Source organism: Mesoplodon mirus (genome assembly GCF_964341445.2).
Source record: "Mesoplodon mirus genome assembly, chromosome: 19".
NCBI classification, from domain to species: domain Eukaryota; kingdom Metazoa; phylum Chordata; class Mammalia; order Artiodactyla; family Ziphiidae; genus Mesoplodon; species Mesoplodon mirus.
In genome coordinates, this window is record NC_138995.1 from 25,318,538 (window position 1) to 25,332,019 (window position 13,482).

The 13,482-nt window shown below is 35.6% G+C and overlaps 1 long non-coding RNA gene across 2 annotated transcripts in view; it reads right to left on the reverse strand.

The window, feature by feature from the left end:
• The window catches only part of LOC309795675, a 796,478-nt gene that overhangs the window by 18,015 nt on the left and 764,981 nt on the right, over positions 1-13,482 (reverse strand). For both annotated transcript variants that reach the window (XR_014292311.1, XR_014292312.1), the window contains one exon: positions 1,503-1,618. This is a non-coding gene — a long non-coding RNA (uncharacterized lncRNA). The remainder of the gene's footprint in view (positions 1-1,502; positions 1,619-13,482) is intronic.

The following is a 13,482-nucleotide window of genomic DNA, read 5'->3' on the forward strand; positions in this document are numbered from 1 at the left end:
GCTCATGTAGCTCATTAAAAGAAAAAAAAAAGGGCAGAAGACCTGAATAGGCATTTCTCTGAAGACGACATACAGATGGCCAATAGGCACAAGAAAAGGTGTTCAACATCGCTAATTATTAAAGAAATGCAAATCAAAACTACAATGAGATATCACCTCATACCAGTCAGAATGGCCATCATCAAAAAGTCTACAAACAGTAAGTGCTCTAGAGGGTGTGGAGAAAAGGGACTCTCCTACACTGTTGCTGGAAATGTAAATTGGTACAGTCACTATGGAGAACAGTATGGAGTTTCCTTAAAAAACTGAAAATAGAGCTACCATATGATTCAGCAGTCCCACTCCTGGGCATGTTTCTGGAGAAAAACATGGTTCAAAAGGATACACGCACCCCAGTGTTCATTGCAACACTGTTTACAATAGCCAGGACATGGAAGCAACCTAAATATCCATCTAACAGATGAATGGATAAAGAAGTCGTGGTACATGTATACAATGGAATATTACTCAGCCATAAAAAAGAATGAAATAATGCCATTTGCCGCAACATGGATGCAACTAGAGATCATCATACTAAGTGAAGTAAGCCAGACAGAAAGACAAATATCATATGATATCGCTTATATGTAGAATCTACAAAAAATGATACACATGAACTTATTTAGGAAACAGACTCACAGACTTAAAAAACAATCTCATGGTTACCAAAGGGGAAAGGTGGGGGGGGGAATAAATTGGGAGTTCGGAATTGACATATACACACTACTATATTTAAAATAGATAACCAACAAGGACCTACTGTATAGCACAGGGAACTCTGCTCAATATTCTCTAATAACCAAAGTGGGAAAAGAGTTTTAAAAACTATATATATATATATATATATATATATATATATATATATGTATAATTGAATCACTTTGCTGTACACCTGATACTAACGCAACATTGTAAATCTACTATAGTCCAATATAAAATAAAAATTTTTTAAAGGCAGTTACATTTGAGTTTAGGATTTCTTCAAGAACCAGACATCACTCTTATCTTCAAATAAAATATTTCTGTGTCCCCTGTTCCCCCATGAAAGTAACAGAAAATTTCCATGAAAATGGAAAACAAAATGACTTACTGTGTTGAGTTGGAAAAAAGTGTCAGAGTAATCCCTACCTCCTTCTCCATCTTTGAATCTGCATAAGTTTATATCAGCTACATTTACTGAGAACTTATATATGCCAAGCATGATATCATATCCTAGGGATAAAGAGGTCAATAAGATGTGACACCAATATGCAAGAACCTTACAGTAAACTGAGGAAGACAGACAATACTGAGTATCTATTTTGGAATACTTTTAAACTAATAAAATTAGAAAAAATAATAGAGATTTAGTGCATATTTTAAATTTGACAAGTCAGCAAAATGTCTCCTCAGACAAATCTTTGGAGAGTTGAATGGAGAACATTTTCCTCATCAGCACACTATTTTCTCTTTAGAATACTCACCATGATGTCTAAGCGAAACTTGTCAAGGATCCACTACTTAGGGTGAAACAGCATAAGGAAGAGAAGGGAAAAATATCAGGGAGCAGTGAGTTCTTTCAGGGAAGAAAATTTGAAACCTGGTGGGGAAACCAAAAGAGGGCAGTAATGATTAACTGTTAACTCCAAATAGAAAGTCATATCCATAGATTTTTGTAAAATTCATTAATTACTGTAATACAAAGCAGCAAAAGCATAGGTACTTAATTAATATTCACTGAACAAATGAATACATAAATTTTGTGGCTGGAGGAGTAAAGCAATAAAATCCCCCTATCAACCTGTTGAAGCAATAAAATCCCCCTATCAACCTGTTGAGGATAACAGACATTTCTGCATTTAAGGATTCTTCAACTTTAATCAATAAGTTGGACTTTCTGAAGAAAAAAAAATTTGAGATGATTACTACATTAGACGTGAATGAAAGTTGGCTTTAGAAACACTGGATATATGGAGTAATTTTGTTGTTGCTTGTTTGTTTCCCCTGGCCATTGGTATTGATTTATACAATGATAAAAACGTATGCAAACTCATAAATATGTGTGGTAGACTAATTCCCCACCCCACCTCTCAAGATGTTGTAATCCTAATCTCAGAAACCTGTGACTGTTACTTTTCATTGCAAAAGCTCTTTGCAGATGTGATTTAGCTTAAGAACCTGAGATGGGGGAACTATAAGCTAATATGCTTTAAAACACCACATTTGTGGCAATTCGGTACAGTAACAATAAAAAAAATACAGTTGACCAACATTTAAACATTGTAAACTTTATATTCAGGCATGGGTATCCTGTATCTTTGGAAAATAAAAGTATCTGATAACCTCCAACCTTCTACCCATATACCTGCATGGAAACAATTGACAGGCATAGAGTCCTTTTCAGCAGGTGCATGAGCACTAAAACCATCAGTTACCCTCTTTAAAAATTATTCCCAGCAGCCCCACATATTAATGTAACCTGTATGGTCCCTGTGGAATTTGAGTCATAATCCTATTAGGCCATTATTAGACACTTAAGGGTATGAATAGGGTAACTGTTATTTACAACCCTGGAAAACATGAGGAATAGAATCAGCATCAAGAGTAAGAGATGCTAGCAGAGGAGGCAAAAGTATTTGAGATGTTCTACAAGGTCATTTTGTTCTGTTTGCCAAGATATTTTCCATAATTTCTACCAACCAACTGATAATTGACTCTCGTACACGCATCTCCTTTGTACAAAAAAACACGTTGAAATAAAGTGTAATCATTTGTTGAATACACCATGCCATTTCCTCCCTTATTGTCTTTGAATGTGCTTTTTCCCCCATATGGGATGTTCTTTCCTTTTGGTCTTGTCAGACTTCATTCAAAACCAAAATGAAGATTCAGTGCTGTGCATATTTTTTGGGAAGCAGCAGCGTGCTCTTGAGTCCCAACCTCAGTTCTTCTTCTTTCCTCACTTATCAATGAGTCCAGGTTTCATAAGACAGGATCAAATAAAATCCATGTATTCTAATAATGTCCTTATTGATCATTATATTCAACATGCATGCCTTGATTTGTTTATTCATAAATATTAAGCACCTTATATATGCTAGACATTGTATAAGGCACTAGTGACATAATCTTGAAAAAATACAGATCATTCTATCCTAGAGCTTAGGGCAGAATTCAATGATGATGGAAAGCTCATTTTCCATCTTTATAACCACAGTGCTAACACAGTGCCTGAGAATTAAGTTACTGATAATATTTGAAGGAAGGAAAGAAGAAAAAAGAGTGAGAGAATGGGAAAAGAAAAGGGAAAGAGAGGAACGAAGAATGAGAAATAGGGAGAGATGAGAGAGAAACAGGAGAGGGAAGAAGAGGCAGAGAAAGAACAGGGAATGAGTTCCCTGAATACCAAGTTCTCCCAACCAAAATTTGGGCTGGAGCTGGCCCTGAAAAAGAAAAATAAGCAAGTTTCTATAGAATATGTATAGCTGCCATCTTGACAAAAATTCATTTTTATTTCATGTAGAATATCAAAGAGTGATGCCATGTTTCACAAACTTTCCCACTGAATTATTCTAATAGCAAAGAGGAGTGAGGGAGAACCTCCGGAGTCTCTCAACCCACTAGAAGAGGGGAATTTCTTTTAAGTCTCTGGATTTATTTGAAAAATTCATGTAAATTTTATATTCTACTCATAATACAGCCACTTTAGTTTAAATATAAAAAAAAACATTAGTTTTCTCTAAAACCTGCTCATAAAATTTATGCCCTAGGAAATTGCATCCATAGTTACTGTGCAGCTGCTTATCCCACCCAACACACCACCACCTACTTGGCAGTAATAGGCATATACCAGCTTGCAAGGCAATGGACTGGGGAACCATCTGGGTCAGGTAGTCTCTGAAAAGGTCCACAATGACTATCACTGGAAACAGTGAATGGGACTTTTTGCCACTAACAGTATAGCAGGGAGAGATGTCCACACAAAGAATCATCTGCTCTTACTTTATATGCTTGGAGTCCTTTAAGTATTTTAAAACAGCAACTACCATTTAAGAAGTTCCATTTTATCTGTTCCTAAATCAGTTAATAATATGTATTTTCCTTTTAATATCCTTCTGAGGAGACTAAACTGCCTCTCACATAATTCCATTAATCTGCACATTTCCCTTTCAAAGATGGACATTTTCATCACTTAAAGTACCTTATTTTATACCAAGTTAATATCTAATATCAAATGTTTCTCTGGCTTAAATAATAGCAATATTTATAATTGGATGGCAGTTAGAATTTGAGCTTTAAATCTAGAGAATATTTTGCTATTAAGTTAATACAATAAAATGGTTGGAACTCTAAGAATTTTTTAACTTGTGGGTATATTATATCTATATTTATGAGTCTATTTTTCAAATTCATAGAAATATTTATAGTAGTAGATTTCTCACTTATTAGGAATGACCAGTTCTGGATGTAATAGTTTAAATAGATATTACTAAGTATGTTGGCATGTATAAATGTAAATGATGCTGCTTCAATTGGACTATGTAAAAAGACATGTATATTCTGCACAATTGAATGTCTTACATACCAGAGGGCCAATTACAAAACCCTCCTTTTTCTGTGTTTAGTAGAAAGCTTTATAAAATATTTGATAATTCTTTTCCAAAAGACATTGGAACCACTCATTCCCATTATTCAGATAATTCAGCCTGGAAGTTGCTCTCTTTCTGTCAGGATGAGAGGATGGTTTATAAAGCCACCCCACAGAGAGAAGGTATTGGTAGTAGGCATTTTCCAGTATGTGAAGTGGAATAGAGCATGTCCCTGATCTGCCAAAATTGCTTGAACATGTTGAAAAGCAAAAAAGGACTATACATTTAGAATAATAGAACTATTATGGCATTTTAAAAAACTTTAAAATAGGTGCAGAGGGTTATCAGCATCTCTGTCTGAAATTAATATGATAATTATCAGCTTTTACTTTAACAAGTGTTCAGTCCAACATGAATCAATTTACACAAATATTATTAAACTCCTACTTTTTTATGGACTGATTATACAACAGTGATAAAAACATACACAAAAAGCATTCTTTTTTATGGTGCTTACAGTCTAGTTGGTGAGATATAAATCAGAAATTATCTGATATTTATTTAGCAGGACTGTTTATTGTCAAAGGGCTATGAGGGAAAATGAAGCAGGGGGTAGAACTAGAGTGTACTGGCAAGGTGGACTCTATGCAGGTTTGTCCAGATATGGCCTCACTGAGGGCTGGCAGCTGAGTTTTACAAATGAAAAAGGAACCATGTAACTAAATACCCAAGGAAAGTTATGCTAGGCAAGAGGACCAATAAGCTTGCCTTATTCAGTGAGTAGCAAGAGTACTGGAGAAGTGTGAATAAGGACTGTGATAAGTGATAAATTCAGAAATAAGCAGGACACAGGTCACATAAGTCCCTATAGAGATGGTGAGGAGTTATGTGTGAGGAGTGTTATGGAAATTCTTTGGAGTGGCTTCAGCAGCTACATTTCTTGATCTTATTTATGGTTAAAAGAAGATCACTCTGTTGTGTAGGAACAAAGTAAAAATAGCCAGGGAAAGAGTGGAAGGTAGGAGAGAAGTTAGGAGAAATCATGATGGTCTAGAAGACAGGGACAGGGAACTTGTTGATACTAATATGTATGTTGTACAGGGATCCAATTTAAGATATGTTTTGAAACCACATGATCATCTCAATAGGTGCAAAAAAAAGCATTTGATAAAATTCAACATCCATTCATGATAAAATCAGTTACCACAGTGGGTACAGCAGGAACATATCTCAACATAATAAAAGCCATTTATGACAAACCCACAGCCAACATAACACTCAGCGCTGAAAAGCTGAAGGCCTTCCTGCTAAAATCTGGAACAAGACAACCATTTCTATTAAACATAGTATTGGAAGTCCTAGCCACAGCAATCAGACAAGAAAAATATAAGGTATCCAAATTGGAAGGGAAGAGGTAAAATTGTCATTATGTGCAGATGACATGATTATATATAGAAAACCCTAAACACTCCATGCAAAAACTACTAGAACTGATAAATGAATTCAGCAAGATAGCAGGATACAAGATTAACATACACAAATCTGTTGCATTTCTTTACAGTAACAGTGAAATATCAGAAAGAAAAAGTAAACAACAAAAAAATCCCTTTTAAATTTGCATCAAAATGTAATAAAATGCTTAGGAATAAACCTGACTAAGAAGGTGAAAGACTTATATGCTGAGAACTATAAAACACTGATAAAGGAAATTGAAGAGGATTTAAAGAAATGGAAAGATATCCCATGCTCTTAGATTAGAAGAATTAATATTGTTAAAATGGCCATACTGCCCAAAGCAATCTACAAATTTAATGCAATCCCTATCAAATTACCCATGACATTTGTTTACAGAACTAGAACAAATAATCCTAAAACGTGTATGGAACCATAAAAGACCTAGAGTTGCCAAAGCAATCCTGAGGAAAAAGAATAAAGCTGGAGGCATAACCCTCTCAGACTTCAGACAATACTACAAAGCTACAGTAATCAAAACAGCATGGTTTTGGCACAAAAACAGACATATGGATCAATGGAACAGAATAGAGAGCCAAGAAATAAACCCACATGCCTACAGTCAATCAATCTTAGACAAAGGAGGTAAGAATACACAATGAGAAAAGACAGTCTCTTCAGGAATTGGTGTTGGCGAAACTGGACAGCTGCATGTAAATTAATGAAGTTAGAACACACCCGCATGCCACACACAAAAATAAACTCGAAATGGCTTAAAAACTTAAATACAAGACATGATACCACAAAACTCCTAGAAGAGAACACAGGCAAAACATTCTCTGACATAAATTGTAGTAATGTTTTCTTAGGTCAGTCTCCCAAGGCAATAGAAATAAAAGCACAAATAAACAGATGGAACCTAATCAAACTTATAAGCTTTTGCACAGCAAAGGAAACCATAAACAAAATGAAAAAACAACCTACAGAATGGGAGAAAATATCTGCAAATGATGCAACTGACAAGGCATTAATTTCCAAAATATAAAAACAGCTCATATAACTCAATAACAAAAAAACAAACAACCCAATCAAAAATTGGGCCAAAGACCTAAATAGATATTTCTCCAAAGAAGATACACAGATGGCCACGAGGCACATGAAAAGATGCTCAACATTGCTAATTATTAGAGAAATGCAAATCAAAACTGCAATGAGATATCACTTCATATTGGTCAGAATGGCCATCATCGACAAGTCTACAAATAATAAATGCTGGAGAGGGTGTGGAGAAAAGGGAACCCTTCTACACTGCTGGTGGGAATGTAAATTGGTACAACCACTATGGAGAACAGTACGGAGGTTCCTTAAGAAACTAAAAATCGAGCCACCATATGTTCCTGCAATCCCACTCTTGGGCATATATCCAAAGAAAACCATAAGTTGAAATGATACATACACCCCAATGTTCATTGCAGCACTATTTACAACAGCCAGGACATGGAAGCAACCTAAGTGTCCATTGACAGATGAATGGATAAAGAAGATGTGGTACATGTATACAATGGAATATTACTCAGCAATAAAAAAGAACAAAAATAATGCATTTGCAGCAACATGGATGGACCTAGAGATTGTCATACTGAGTGAAGTAAGTCAGACAAAGACAAATATCATATGATATCTCTTATATGTGGAATCTTAAAAAAAATGGTACAAATGAACTTATTTACAAAACAGAAATAGACTTCCCTGGTGGTGCAGTGGTTAAGACTCTGTGCTCCCAATGCAGGGGGCCCAGGTTTGATCCCTGGTCAGGGAGGTAGATCCCACATACATGCCACACTAAAAGTTTGCATGCCATAACTAAGGAGCCCGTGTGCCGCAACTAAGGAGCCCACGAGACACAACTAAGGAGCCCACCTGTCAAAACTAAGACTGAGCACAAATAATAAATAAATAAGAAAAGCAGGTGTTCACCAGGATGCAGTCGAACCAGAACAAATATTTAAAAAAAAACAACAACCAGAAATAGAGTCACAGACACAGAAAACAAACTTACGGTTACCAGGGCGGGGAAGTGGGGCCGGTGGGGGGCACTAAGGGATAAACTGGAAGATTGGGATTGACATATATACACTACTATATATAAAATAAATAACTAATAAGGACTGTATAGCACAGGGGACACTTCTCAATACTCTGTAATGACCTATATGAGAAAAGAATCTACAAAAGAGTGGATATATGTATAGGTATAACTGATTCACTTTGCTCTATACCAGAAACTAACACAACATTGTAAATCAACTATACTCCAATAAAATTTTTTTAAAAATAAAAAATAAAAATAGAACAACCCTATGATCCAGGAATCCCACTCCTGGACTTATATCTGGAAAAAACAAAATCTCTAATTCAAAATGATACATGCCCACCAATGTTCATGTTCATGGCAGCACTATTTACAAGAGCCAAGACATGGAAACAACCTAAATGTCCATCAACAGAAAAATGGATAAAGAAGATGTGATGTGTGTGTGTGTGTATATATATATATGTGTGTGTGTGTGTGTGTGTATACATATATATATATACACACACATACATATATATGCATCTATCTACCTACACAGACACAGAATGGAATATCACTCAGCCATATAAAAGAATGAAATAATGCCATTTGCAGCAACATGAATGAACCTAGAGATTATCATACTAAGTGCAGTCAGACAAAGACAAATACTGTATGATGTCACTTATATGTGGAATCTAAAATATAATACAAATAAACTTATTTGCAAAACAGAGACAGACCCACAGACATAGAAACCAAACTTATGGTTATCAAAGGAGCAAGTGGGGGTAATAAATTAGGAGTTTGTAATTAGCAGATACAAACTACTATATAAAATAAACAACAAGGTCCTATAGTATAGCACAGGGAACTATATTCAATATCTTGTAATAAACTATAATGAAAAAGAAAAAATATATATATATATATACACACATTATAACTGAATCACTTTGCTGTACACCAGAAACTAACACAACATTGTAAATTAACTATGCTTCAATTTAAAGAAATAAAAAATATATATACCAATATATGCTTTGAAAGTAAAAGCAATAAAACTGCTGATGCCTTGGGTATGAGGAGTGGGAAAAAATGGAAAACTAGAATGATAGAAGGTTTGGTCTATACATCTGTGTGAATATCAGTGTCAACAATAAAGATGAAAACAGTGGGGGGCGTGATCAGTTTTGGGGGATCAGGAGTTGTTTGCCACTCATTAAGTTTGAGATGTCAATGAGATATTCAAGTGGAGATGCACAATAGTTAACTGGAGAGTTAGTCTGCAGGGGATGGGAGAAGTTAAAGGTAGAGCTATGTATTTGAATATTGTCAACATATGGTTCTTATTTACAGTAATGTGTCTGGATGAGAACGGTTTTAACTGAAAATTTATTTAGAGAAGAGTGACAGAGATTGATCCCTGATTTATTTCACCACTTAAACATTAGAAGTAAGCTAGAAGGAGCCAACAAAAGAACTTGAGAAGCAGTATCAGGAGAAGTGGGAGGAACATCAGGAGACTGAGGATCCTCAGAAGCCGAAGAAGAAAGTGATTCATAAAGAAGAGGTAATTGTGTCAAATGCTACTTTGTTCAAGTGAGACGAAGCTGATAATTACCACCGGACATATCTAGATGTAAATCTTTGGAGAGTCAGTCGATGACATAGTGGAGGCCAAACTACTACTAGGAGTGTACTGAGTACACAATGGGGATGAAGAATAGAAACCTGTAGGTTTAGGCGGTTTTGAGTCATTTGCCCATAAAGGATCACAGAGTATTGGGGTGGTAGCTGGAGGAACACCGAGTCAAGGGATTTTTAAAAAATATGAGTTATGGGCTTCCCTGGTGGCGCAGTGGTTAAGAATCCACCTGCCAATGCAGGGGACATGGGTTCGAGCCCTGGTCCAGGAAGATCCCACATGCTGCGGAGCAACTAAGCCCGTGAACCACAACTACTGACTAAGCCTGCGCTCTAGAGCCCGAGAGCCACAGCTGCTGGGCCTACGTGCCACAACTGCTGAAGCCCGTGTGCCTGAAGCCCGTGCTCTGCAATGAGAAGCCACCTCAATGAGAAGCCCATGCACTGCAACACAGAGTAGCCCCCGCTCGCTGCAACTAGAGAAAGCCCGCATGCAGCAACAAAGACCCAGCGCAGCCAAAAATAAAATTAATTATTAATTTTAAAAAATGAGTTATAATAGTATGTTTTACTGTGATGGCATTGATCCAGCTTATCAAGGTCTACATCTCCATTAATAATCATTCCTTTCAAATGTTTAGAAAAAAGCTTAATTATAGCCATTTATATTGCTCAGGATTTCATAGCATAGGCTAAAATTTCAAAGATGGAAAGGGGCTTGTAGTTGCCCAGTCTGCTCCAATCTCCTATTTGTTCCTTGGCTCATTTCTACATAATAAACTACAGTGTCTCTCCTGAACAACTGACTACCACCCAGGATAGAAGTGATAATTGCTACAATTTAACAATTTTTTTTGTCATCTCCAGATATCAACAACAAAGAAATCTTGGATTATTTTTGTCCAACAACTAAAATTCCAGATGACAAGACTGATTCTGATATTGTGCAAATCTTTGTTTTATAGCTTTGATTATGTCCTGACTATGGAAAGACATAGGAAGTAGGTGTTTCAGTTGCCGCCAGTGTCATCTGACTAAAAATTAAAATAAAAACATTAAGTTGCATTAAGAGAAGAATAGGGTGAAAATCAAAGGAGGTGACCATCTTTTACTTTCCTCTTCTAATTATACCAGACTTGATAAATGGTAGTGATGTTATATTTATCTAATATTTTTGGTAGGTTTTTATGTGCCTGGTTCTGGGAATAGAGAAAAAAGATACAATCCCAACATTGAAGAGGCTCAGAATCAAATAGGAATAGTACAGACAAGAAATTGCAACAGTGTGTAAAATGCTTACTCTATGATGTACAGGGGGCTGTGAATAGAGCGTCCAGAGGGTTGATACCCAATTCAATTCTTGCCCTTTCTTCCCAGAATACATGGTACTACCTGATCAAGATGGTAATAAAAAGAACAAAGAGAACATTGTAAGATGAGAAGGGCTGCCACACTTTCAAAGGTTGCATGCTACATGTTGGTTTTTGACAATCAAGAAAATGTGTAGGGGCTATTAAAAATAAAAACAATTAACATATTAACAACATGCTGAGCACTTACTATGTACTAGGTGAATTAATTTCACCATATTAACAAACTCTATAAAGTAGGTTGCATAGTTTAATCTCTCTTTTACAATGAAGAAAAGGAAAGGCATGGAGGTGAGTTGTTTTTCCAAGGTCACAGAGCTGTATTGGCAGGGACTAGTTCATACCAGTCAGTTCAACTTCAGAGCCTAACTAATGCTCAACTCTGACAACTAAACCAGAGGGTGAGGATGTTGAAACTGTGACTTATGAGGAATCAATAAAATAACTCCTCTCTCTTCATCTCCAGGTTAAACATCCTGAGAGCATCTGAGACGGTGAGGGTCATGGTTAGAACATTTAAATACTTAAAATAAAGCAAAGTATTTTTCCCACACGAGACGTTTATGTGACTCCTGATAATAGAGCTAGGAGTGAAATATCAAAGTTATAAGAGACAGAATTTATCTAATAAAAGGGATCCATTGATTTTTAAAAAGTCTCCTCTGTCATTAGGCAGTAAGCCAAAACCACATGACCAGAATTGTTCAATTATATGTCATCTACCACAATCATATGATTAACCAAAATTAACACATCTCAGTGTAAAAGTGCTTAAGGAATAGAAAAAAATTACATTCCAACTAAGCTTTAGAAAGCTTCACCTGAAGTGAAAACAAACTTTAATGTATCTGGTCATGCTATGGTTTAGAGCTATTGACTGAAGAATACATCTGTAGAGAATGGTTTTGGGAATCTTCCAAGAGAAAATAGAATGTTAAAAATGATCTGATACAAATTTTAATAGATCTAGTGGAACTGCTGCTTACAAGTTACATAAAGTCTCTGAATCTCTTGTTTCTTCACCAGTAATATAGGAATAATAATGTCTTCCAGAAATACCATACAGAATTGAGTTTACTCATAATGCAACACTTTCCACAGTTTCTGGTATGTAATACATAGTAAATATTTTCATGTTATATATGTAAATGAATAGCATGGCCTATACTTACTGACAGTTTTTAAGTTGAGCAGTCAGAGAAAGGTACACTTACTGGCATAGAGCTGTCTAATTTTGTTAGCTTGTTTTCAATTAACTCTATTGTTTTTGTAAATTTGTAATAGAAAATTACATTAAAAATGTATCAAATTCAGAAATATGAAAAAAAAAGAAACACTGATTGCACAAAAGTAACCACAGTTAACACAGCAGAGCATTTTATGATGTAATGAACTCTTTTCACAACACAAGGAGTTTTGGTTATTCCTGGTCTGTTTAGTGCTGTAATTGTGGCCTTGCTTTAATGATTCAAGTGTCTTCACATTGGTCCAAACTGAAACTGACTGATGCTGGAAATGGACTGTGTTCTTCTTAAGTGAAAAATTATAGGTATGCATTTGATTTAGTTTTATAAATTCAAGGAATCTCAGGAGCATACATAAATAACTTAGTTCATGGTATATAAAGAGGTTTTTTTTTTAATATAGAGTATACAGAGCTGAGGAACACTGGCAAAGTGGGGGAAAATGAAGGAATCCCTTTTTTAAGCCTGGAGGTCCAGGCTTTCTCTTTTGAGATCCTGATCCTGTTTTCAGGTGGGAGATGTCTAGGCACCAATTATTAACTAACTTGAGGATTTTCTCTAGTAAATTATACAAGTCCTTTTCTTTCCACTTTTTGCATCTCTTAACATTGCTGAATAGGTTCTTCAAAATTAGAATCCCATGTGTTAGTTATTTGCATTCATGTGAAATGTTTCAAGGGCAAGTAGGACACTCTGTCCACACTACTTTACATCACATATTACAGAGGTACTAATTTCTCCATCATCATAAAAGATCATAATTATCTTTGGATTTTTTCACTGCTATTTGATTCATAGATACATGTCTGGATGCTGATGTCATGTATATTTTATTAAAACCTCACCAAGCATCAGCAAAGATAACTGTTCATACCTCCAGAATTTTTTATTCATGTTTATCCACAATGGGTGAAAGCAGCATGCAAAATAAATGAAGAATGATACCACAAATGTCTTTAGAGAGATATTAGAAAAGAATCAGCAGAGAGGGCTTATGAAAGTTGTATGAGCTATATATTATCTATGCATACACTACAACAGTCAGAACATTTAGTATGTCATGCTCCATACCAGCCCCAAATAATATA